The 11144-nt window shown below is 39.2% G+C and overlaps 1 pseudogene; it reads left to right on the top strand.

Annotated features, from left to right (window-relative positions):
- The first annotated feature begins 6 nt into the window (after positions 1–6).
- LOC136386347 (keratin, type I cytoskeletal 18 pseudogene) lies at positions 7–10059 on the top strand (annotated as a pseudogene).
- The last annotated feature ends 1085 nt before the right edge of the window (positions 10060–11144 follow it).

Below are 11144 nucleotides of genomic sequence, written 5' to 3'. Positions count from 1 at the left end.
CGGGACATGCCTCTTTGGGACCCTGATACTTGGGCCCAAGCTTTCCAGCATGTCCATTTGGCCAAAGTACATGGGGGACAAAATTTCCCTCTCAGCCTCATTCTTGCCTGCTAGCGATACATGCCTGCCTGACCAGTGCTCCTCCTGGGGACCCTCCACCAGTGCCAAAAATATTACAGGCTACCCCTCTCTCTGGGGAGCCCCTACCTTCCTATTCACCCCTCCTCTACTGAGGAGGAAAGTAATTTAGCCTCTGTGTTTGACAAAATTGCTGCTGAGCATGCAGAAATGAAACCAACCAAATTGCTAACTACTCCATCAGCTCTGCTGCCAGAAAAAGCAGAAGTTGCTTCTGCTGCATTCCCTGCCGGGGCTCAATGCCCTACCCCAGCCTCTCAGACATAATTTTCTCCAACACCATGTTTTTTTTGTGTGTGTTTGTTTGTTTTTTGCTGCAAACCCATGGGCCAGCCTATATGCCCCTATGTGTCTTTCTTCTTTCTGTCTGTCTGTCTTGTCTATTTTTCTGTAGCTCTTGCTCTCTCTCTCTCCCCTGCCCCTCTCTCTGAAATGATGGTGGAAGGACCCAGCCACGGCATAGTAACAGGGATCACACCCTCTTCTAATGCAAAAGAGAGGTAATGCTTGTGTTTTTCAGCCAATTTGGATCCCAGGAATCCCGCAACCTGCTTGACAGGGTTTATTGGGCACCCACTAAGTGATTCAGTCTTCACCATCCAAAGCTGCAGCCCTGGCCTTCTCCACACGGACTATGCCTGAGGGAAGTGGTCCTCAGCGTTCTAGAAGAAGACCTCGTGGCCGGCGTGCATGCCCCATCACCTGGGGGGATGTGGAGGCTTTGGTGGAGTGGGTTGAGAGAATTGCCCCTGATGGCCCCCAGGCTCTGGTGCACTGTTCTTGCTTATGTGTGCTGTAGTAACCACTGACTCCCAGAGGCAGGCAACAGCAGCCTGGGCCTTGATTCTGGCAGTGCAAGCTGGTGTTTTCAGTTCATCTTTGGAGGATAAGGAGAATTGGGCCAGAGTTACGAGTCACAGATTTAAATGGCAGCAGCTGTGGCGGGAGAATGAATGGAAGCCAGCATTGCCAAGTGGCTGCTGGAAAGGCAGGGAGTGCCTGCTAAGCCGCTAGTGGGTTCGCTGATATTTTGGGACATAGGGGTGGATGCCATCATGCTTTCAGAGCAGAGATGGAAATGCTGATTGCCATTGCCACGTGCTCCTCTTTGGGAAAGTGTAAGACCTTCCAGGACAGCAAGGATGAGGGTGGTCGCTGAGGCTTCATGTGCATGGACTGATTTCCTGGACTATGACCCGAGTGAGCACTGGCTCCTTTGTTGGATGGAGTTGCGGATTTTGGACTGTGTGAAATGCCCTGGTGGGGGTGAGGGGTGGCTTTGCTGGTGGCCCTTCCCCTGCCCCAGAAAGCTTTCCCATGGCTAGAAAGAAGGCTGAGGATATTTTGTGACTTTTGCAAAGTGATCAGAGGCTGGTGAAGTATACCTCTGTAATTGTTGAAATTGTATGATTTGTCATGTTGTTGTAATTTGTGTAATATGCCTTGCTTGCAACCATATGCAGTATGCAGCCCATGGCAAGCCATCCATTTCTTGTTTTGATGCTGAGACCTTTGTGGGAAGGGGGCATGCATGAACCTACATCTATTTTTTACAATCAAAATAGAACTCTGTTTAATGGCACCTAGAAGGTCTCTGTAACACAATGGGAAGGAAATGACATGTTGACCCCTAGGAGGAATCCACTGTTTAAGACCCCCGTTCTATTTCTTAACTAGTCAAACATTACAGAAGCTTGCCTCATTGTTTAATCCAGCTAATCTATTAGCATATAGTATAATAGGTATTGTTGTTGTTTTAGTTCTACTAGGCTTCCATTGCCTAATGTGTAGCATTCAGAAGCTACAACAACAAGCTGTCATTCATCAAGTCCAATTGGCCTTAATTAAAAGAGAAGGGGGAGATGTGGGTGTAGCACAGAGCATATTCCTAGCAGCTGTGGCTGATGCAATGCTGTGAGAATACTCCAGCTCCCAGAAGCCTCCTGGGCATACCCAGGATGGAAGCTCACCCGCTATAAGGAAGTGACAGTGCCAGCCATGCAGCTCCCTGCTCTTTTCAGCTGATCTGATCATTGGCTATGAAGAACATACTGTAACATCCTGTTGGCTGAACTCATGTATATAAGCTAGCTTACTTCCTGAATAAAGTGGATCTGCGTCACTGCACCTGGTCCCAGAGTTGGGTCTTTGAATCTCCATTATCCTCACCCCTGGCAGGATTTGTCCACAAGCTTTTATATGTAGGCTTTTCATCCAATTTGAATTGATTTTTGTATATGGTATGAATACAGTCTCCAAATTCATTCTTTTGCATGTAGATATCCAATTGTCCCAAAATAATTTGTTAAATACACCTACTTCCTTACCTAATAGTCTTGGTTCTCTGACTCTTGTTGAAAATTAATTGAATGTAGGCTCAGGCCAGTGGCACAGTGAATATAGCATTCTCTGGGAACATCAAAGTCACCAGTTCAATCATGAAGGAACCAGCTGGACTGACAGGGTCCCCAGGTTCAAGCCCCAGTAAGGTTATATATGAGAAGCAATCAATGGCACACCTAAGTGGAACATGAGTTATTACTTCTTTCTTGCTCTCTCTCAAAAATGTTAATTGACTGTAAATATGAAGATTTATTTCTATACTCTCAATTCTATCCCATTGATCAATATGTCTACTATAATTCTAATACCATGCTGTTTTTATTATTGTAGCTCTTTAAAAGTGAAAAGTGTGAGGCCTCCAACTATGCTAATCTCTTTTAAAATTATTTTGCTATTCTGAGTCCCTTGAATTTCCATGTATATTTTAGCCTTGCTTTATCACAAAAAAGTTGGGATTTTAATAGAGATTACATTGCATGTGTTGATTGACTTGAGAAGTATTGCAATTTTGTCAATATTAACTATTTACATCATCTACAAATATGGAGTGTCTTTCAATTCATTTAGGTTTTATTAAATTTCTTTCAAAAACATTTTATAATTTCAATGTACAAATGTTATACTTGGTTACATTTATAACTAATTATGTGATTCTTTTTTTTTTCTTCAGCAAGAGTGACAGTCAGACAGACAGACTAGGACAGAATGGCTGGAAGGGACAGAAATAAGAAGCATCAACTCCTATTTGTGACACTTTAATTGTTCATTTTATTGATTGCTTTTTCATATGTGCCTTGACCAGGGGGTTCTAGCTGAGCCAGTGACCCTTTGTTGAAGCCAGTGACCTTTGGTCTCAAGCCAGAGATTATGACTATGACCCCATGTTCAAGCCAGCAACCTCGGGGTTTCAAATATGGAATCTCAGTGTCCCAGGTTGATGCTCTTTCCACTGCATCACCACCAGTCAACTCCACTGAAAGATTTTAAGCAAAGAATAAGTATGATAATATTTGCAATTTAGAAATATAATACTGATGACTGTGTTGTAAATAGAATTGATAGAGGTAAGCTTGGGCTAGTGAGTAAATAATGCAGATAAGAGAGGAAACTACAAAATAGAAAAGATACAAAAGTGGTACATAACTAGGATATACTTAAGAGTTTAAAAGGGCTGGAAAAATGATTGTTTAAATGTAGGACATGATAATAAGTCTCAGGTTTCTAGAATCAATGAATGAATGAGAAGAATGGAGTGTCACAATCTGAGATAAAGTATATAGTACAAGGAGCTGATTATGGAAGTAGAGATAATAATTTCCATAAATGACATGTTTATCTATAAATGCTTATTGAAAAAATTGGATAGAAACACTAGGTAAGAAGTCAGCAATATGAACAAGAAACTCAAAAGAACTATTTACATTGGAAATATAGGATTTGGAGTCATCCATATATAGTTTGGAATTAAATAAATTAGAGTATATAAAATCATGCAGAGAAGACTGTGTAAAGTAAGTACCACTGACATGAAAACAGAACTCTGGAAAGCACTAATATTTTCCGAAAGCCACTCATGAATTTTACGTGCATGTTACATCACCCACTTTCTGGTTACCAAAATCTGTATTTGTTATCTGTTGCTGTGTAAAACAACTTACCCCAAAATTAGCATCTGAGACCAATAAATATTTATTAAATCATAGTTTATAAGTGTTAATAATCTGGGAGCAGGTTAGTTGGAAGCTTCTAGCTCAGGTCTTTCATGAAGTTATAATCAAGTAGTCCACCAAGGCTACAGCAATCTGAAGGCTGGCAACCCAGAGAATTTATTTCTAAATCTGTGGATGTGGATATTAACAAGATTCTTTGGTTCCCCAAGGCAAAGACATTTTTATAAAATAGTTTACTACACATCATGTAACTTTTACCAGAGTGAATAATGAGAGAGAGAGAGAGAGAGAGAGAGAGAGAAAAAAACTACCATGTTTTTATAACATGATCTCGGAAGTGACATACCATTACTTTTGCCATATTTTATTGGTCACATAGACCAATCCTGGGAGAGTATCCAAGAGGACACACAGGTTTGGATACCAAGAGGAGACAGGGATCACTTAGAGCCATTTTGTTTTATAGCCATTATAAATAAAAATTTCTATATTATTTTTTGGATTCAGAGTTTTCCATCATTAGAAGAGAGATAGCTTCCAATTTCTTTTACAATATAATTGTTGTTACCATAATCATCATAATCAACTATAAATAAAGAGATGTCACATTTTTTTTCTGTATTTTTAACTTTATTTTTTTATTATACCCTTTTTGCAATGTACTTGAGCATTAGTGTGGTATAATAAAATGAGCTCAGAGTCTGTGGATAAACAAACCTATGTTAAAAGTGTGGTTTCAGGCCCTGGCCGGTTGGCTCAGCGGTAGAGCGTCAGCCTGGTGTGCGGGGGACCCGGGTTCGATTCCCGGCCAGGGCACATAGGAGAAGCGCCCATTTGCTTCTCCACCCCCCCCTTCCTCTCTGTCTCTCTCTTCCCCTCCCGCAGCCAAGGCTCCATTGGAGCAAAGATGGCCCGGGCGCTGGGGATGGCTCCTTGGCCTCTGCCCCAGGCACTAGAGTGGCTCTGGTCTCAGCAGAGCAACCCCCCAGAGGGGCAGAGCATTGCCCCCTGGTGGGTAGAGTTTTGCCCCTGGTGGGCGTGCCGGGTGGATCCCAGTCAGGCGCATGCGGGAGTCTGTCTGACTGTCTCTTCCCGTTTCCAGCTTCAGAAAAATACAAAAAAAAAAAAAAAAAAAAAAAATAAAAAAAGTTTGGTTTCAGTAAAAATTAGCATTGTATCATAAGTGTGTTATTTAAATTTTTCCAACTTTAATGAGGTATAATTGACAAATAAAATTTTATATGTTTAAGGAGTAAAATATAATGATTTTTATATGCATATACATTGTTCCATAATTACCACAGTGAAGTTAACTAACATATCCACCATCTCATAGTTACTATGTTCATGTACTGGGTGGGGGGGATGACTGAAGATTCACTCCCTTAACAATTTTCTAGTTTACAGTGCAGTATTATTAACAATATTCAACATGCTATACATTATATTCTCAAGACTTGTTGACCTTATTTTGTACTCTTTGACAAATATCTCCCCATTTTCCCTACCCCCTTATCTCTTTGGTTCTATAAATTTGACTTTTTTATATTCCATGTATAAGTGAGATTATTATTTATTTTTCTGTGTCTGGCTTATTTCACTTATACTAATATCTTCCAGGTTCATCCATGTTGTTCCTAAATGGCTGATCACTTTTTAAGGCTGAATAATATTTTATTTTAAATATATAGACTTTAATTTCTTTAAAAAATTTTATATTTTCCATGGCCGGTTGACTCAGTGGTAGAGTATCAGCCCAGTGTGTGGAAGTCCCAGGTTTGATCTCTGGCCAGGGCACACAGGAGAAGCACCCATCTGCTTCTCCACCCTTGCCCCTCTCCCTTCTTTCTATCTCTCTCTTCCACTCCTGCAGCCAAGGCACCATTGGAGCAAGGCTGGCCCAGGCACTGAGGATGGGTTCATGGCCACCACCACAGGTGCTAGAATGGCTCTGGTAGCAAAGGAGCAATGCCCCAGATGGGCAGAGCATTGCCCCCTAGTGGGCTTGCTGGGTGGGTTCCACTTAAGAACATGTGGGAATCTGTCTTTCTGCCTCCCTGCTTCTCACTTTAGAAAAAAACCAAAAATTTTTTTCTTATTTATTTATTTTAGAGAGAGAAGAAGAAACAGAGAAAGAAATAGAAAAAAAGAAACAGGAACATTGATCTGCTCATGCACGTGTTTCTACAGGGGACTGAACCAGAAACCTTCACACTTCAGGACAATACTCCAACCAACTGAGCTATCTGGCCAGGGCCGTAGACTTTATTTTCTTTATCCATTCATTCATCAGCAAACACTAGGTTGTTATCATACCTTAGCTCTTATGAATAAAGTTGTAATGAACATAACAGTACAGGTAGCTCTTCAAGATACTAATTTTGTGTGCTTTGCATATATCTAGAAGTGGAATTACTGTATTGTATAAAAGTTTTATTTTTAAAAAATTTGAGAAACCTCCACAATGTTTTCCATAATGGCTGTAACGATTTACATTTCCACCAGTACTGTGTAATGATTCCCTTTCTCTACCTGTTCACCAACAATTGTTATCTCTTGTTTTTGTCATAATAGCCATTCTAACGTGTGAGGTGATATTGCATTGTGAATTTAATTTACATTGCCCTGATGACTAGTGATGTTAAGCACCTTTTCATGTATCTGTTAACTATTTGTATTTCCTTCATGGGGAATGTCTATGATCTTTGACCATTTTTTAATTGGATTGATTGTTTTATTTTTTTCCTATTCAGTTGTAGGAGTTTTTATATATTTTGAATATTAACACTTTATTGGATATATGGTTTGAAAATGTTTTACTCAATTCTATAGGCTGGCTGTTCATTTTGTTGATTGTTTCTTTTGTTATATAAGAGCTTTGATTTGCTATAGTACCTCTTTCTAATTTTTTTTGTTGTTGTTGCATATGTCTTTGGTGTCATATCCAAAAAGGTATGGCTAAGATCAATGTCAAGGAGCTAGATTTTTTTTCTATGCTTTATTTAAGATTTTTATGATTTCAGGTATCACATATAAGTCTTTAATCTATTTTGAGTTAATTTTTTGTTAATGATATAATATAGGAGTCTAATTTTATTCTTTTTCATGTGGGTATCTTGTTTTCCCAGCACCAATTATTGAAGAGCTAACCCTTTCCACATTGTGCATTCTTGACATCCTTGTCAAAGATTAGGTTTATTTCTGGGCTTTTTAGTCCATTGATATATATGTCTGTTTTTATGGAAGTATCATACTGTATTAATTACCATAGCTTTATAATATAGTTATATACCAGGGAGTTTGTTACCTCCAGCTATGTTCTTTTCCAAGATTTCTTTGATTCTTTGAAGTCTTTTGCAATTCTATATAAATTTTAGGGCCCTGGCCATATGGCTTAGTTGGTTAAAGCATCATCCTGATATGCCAAGGTTGTGGGTTCAATTCCCATTTGTGGTACATACAAGAATCAATCAGATTGACTGCTGGTAGCACAGAGGATCGAGCATTGACCTGGGAAGCTAAAGTTCCAAGTTTGAAACCTCAGGGTCTCTGGCTTGAGCATGGGCTCCTCTGACTTGAGTTCAGTTTCACCAGGTTGATTACAAGGTCACTGGCTTGAGCCCACTGGTCACTAACTTGAAGTCCAAGGTCATTGGCTTGAGCAAAGGGTCACTGGTCAAGGCACGTATGAGAAGCAATCAATGAACAACTAAAGTGCCACAACTATGATTTGACGCTATCCTGTTCTTCTCTGAGCTGTTCCTATCTCTGTATCTGTCTCCTCCTCTCTCTCACACTAGGTAAAAAAAAAAAAAAAAAGAATCAATCAATGAGTGCATAGATGGGTGGAACAACAAATCAATATTTCTCTCCTTTTCACTCTCTCTAAAATAAATAAAATACATCTTTTCTTTTTAAAAAATTAGGATTGTTTTCTCTATTTCTATGAAAAATACTGTTAGAATTTTGATAAGGGATTGTTTTGAATCTGTAGATTACTTTGAACATTATAGATTATTTAATAATATAAATTCTAATTCATGGACATGGAATGTTTTTCTATCTTCTGTGTTTTCTTTAATTTATTTCATCAATGTCTTTTAGTTCTTAATGTTAAACTTATTTCTAAATATTTTATTTTTTATGATACTGCAAGTGAGGTGATTTGCTTAATTTTTTGAATAGTTTATTATCAATGTATAAAAACACAACTGAGGCTATTTGAACCTGACTTTCTGCCTCTCACCTTCCTTCCTGAACAACAAGATCTTCAGTACCTGCTCCAGCTCCTCCACACACTACTGCACCCCGGGTTCTGGTGTAGTCTACCAGGCTTAGCCTACAAGAAGGACAGCCAGCATCTATTCAGGCATTGGCATTTCAGGATTCCAGATCTCCATGTCCTACTCCACCAGTGTGTGTATTAGCTGGAGTCCAGGACTCTGGCTTCGAGGATGGTGGGGGGAGTCCAACAGGCATAAGGGTTATCCAGAGTGAGAAGGAAACTATGCATTGCCTGAATGACCACCTGGTCTCCTACCTAGGGAAAATGAGAAGCTTAGAGGTTGATAATCAGACTACAGAAAACAAAATCTGGGAAAACCTTGAGAAGGAAGGCTCCAGATTAGAGTCTGAGGACGTTATTTCATGACCATTGAGGACTTGAGGGATCAGAATATTGCAAATTCTTTGGACTACACCCACATTGTTTTGCAGATTGAGAATGCCCATCTTGCTGTTGACGACTTTAGAGTCAAGAATGAAACAGAGCTTGCCATGCAACTGTCTGTGGAGAGTGACATCAATGGGCTCAAAACAGTTATTGGTGACATAAGCATCATTTGGTTACAGCTGGAGTCAGAGATCAAGGCTCTCAAAGAGGAGCTGCTCTTTGTGTGAAAGAACCATGAAGAGGAAGTAAATGGTCTACAAAAGGAGATTGCTAACTCTGGGCTGAACATGAAGTTGGATGTCTCCAAATCTCAGGAACACAGCAAGATTATGTTGGATAACCTGACCAGGCGGTGGCGCAGGGGATAGAGCATCAAACTGGGATACTGAAGACACGGTTTTGGGACCCCGAGGTTGCCAGTTTGAGTGCAAGCTCAACTGGTTTGAGCAAAGATTGGACCTAAGGTCGCTGGCTCAAGCAAGGGGTTACTCGGTCTTCTGAAGGCCCGTGGTCAAGGCACATATGAGAAGGCAATCAATGAACAACTAAGGTGTTGCAATGCGCAATAAAAAACTGATGATTGATGCTTCTCATCTCTCCATTCCTGTCAGTTCCTGTCTATTCCTCTCTCTGACTCTCTGTCTCTGTAAAAAAAAAAAAAAAAAAAAAAAAAAAAAAAAAAAAAAAAGATTATGTTGGATATCTGGGTCCAGTATAACAATCAGGCTTTAAAGAACTAAGAAGATCTTGGCAAGTACTGGTCTCAGCAGATTGAAGAGAGCACCACAGTGGTCACTTTGCAGACCACTGAGATAGGAGTTGATGAGATGACACAGAGCTGAGATGTATAGTCCAGTCTTTGGAGATGGACCTGGAATGGATGAGAAATTTGAGGACCAGTTTTGAGAACAGATTGAGGAGCTAGAGACATGCTATGTCATGCAGATGGAATAGCTCAGTGGGATCCTGCTGCATCTGGAGTCAGGGCTGACCCAGACACAGGCAGAACATTGGTGCCAAGGCCAAGGATATGAGGCCCTGCTGAACATCAAGGTCAAGCTGGAGTCTGAAATCACCACCAACTGCCACCTGCTGGAAGAAGAGGAGGATTTCAATTTTAGTAATAACTTGGAGAACAGCAACTTCATACATTCGATCCAAAAGAACATCATTCTCAGTGTTGTGGACAGCAAAGTGGTATTGGTGGTCAAGTACATTAAAGTTCTGAGGTTTTAAAGACAGCAGAAGTGAGGCATCCCTAGGGGAGGAGGGAGGCCAATAAAAATTCAGAGATCATTGAACATTAAAAAACACACAACTAATTTTTATGTTTTAATTTTGTATCCTGAAACTACTGAATTTGTTTATTAGTTTCAACTGTTTTTTGTATTGTTGGAGTCTTTAGTGATTTTTATGTTTAAAACTATGTAATTTGTGAATAAAAGACAATTTTATTTTTCATATTTGGATGTCCTTTAGTTCTTCTTCTTGACTAATTGTTCTGGTTAGGTGTCCAGTTCTATGTTAAATATACTTGGTGAAAGTGAACATTTTTGTCTTATTCCTGATCTTAGAGGAAAAGCTTTCAGCCTTTCCCTGTTAAGTATGATATTAACTGTGGGATTGGCAATGTGGCCTTTATATTATGCTACATTTCTTCTAAACCTAATTTGTTGTGAGTTTTTATCATAAAAAGATGTTGAATTCTGTCAAATGTTTTTCATGCATCTATTGAGATGATCATATAATTTTTATCTTTCATTTTGTTAATATATTTTCTCACATTGAATTTGCCTCTGTTTAATCTACCTGTATCCCAGGGATACATCCCACTTGATTACAATGCATGATCTCTTGAATATGTTGATATATTCATTTTGCTAGTACATTGATGAGTGTTTTTGCATCTTTATTCATCAGGGATACTGGCTTGTAGTTATCTTTCTCATAACATTCCTATCTAACCTTAATATTAAAGTAAAGCTAGCCTCATATTATGAGTTTGAAATATTTCTATCTCTTAATCTTTTAAATAGTTTGAAAAAGAGTGGCACAAATTCTTCTTTATATATTTGAAATCATGAAGCAATCAGGCCCTAAAATCTCTTTTATGAAATTCTTTTTTAAAATAAAAAAATTAATTTATTGATTTTTAGAGAGTGAAGAAGAGAGAGAGAGGAAGGGAGAGAAACATCAATTTGTTGTTCCACTTATTTATGCATTAATTGGTTGATAACTGTATGTGCTCTGGCTGGGAATCAAACCTGCAACCTTGGCATATTAGGACTATCCTTTAATCAACTGAGTTACTAGGCCAGGGC

Source organism: Saccopteryx leptura, chromosome X, assembly GCF_036850995.1.
Source record: "Saccopteryx leptura isolate mSacLep1 chromosome X, mSacLep1_pri_phased_curated, whole genome shotgun sequence".
NCBI classification, from domain to species: Eukaryota; Metazoa; Chordata; class Mammalia; order Chiroptera; family Emballonuridae; genus Saccopteryx; species Saccopteryx leptura.
This window is presented reverse-complemented; position numbering and strand designations above follow the sequence as displayed.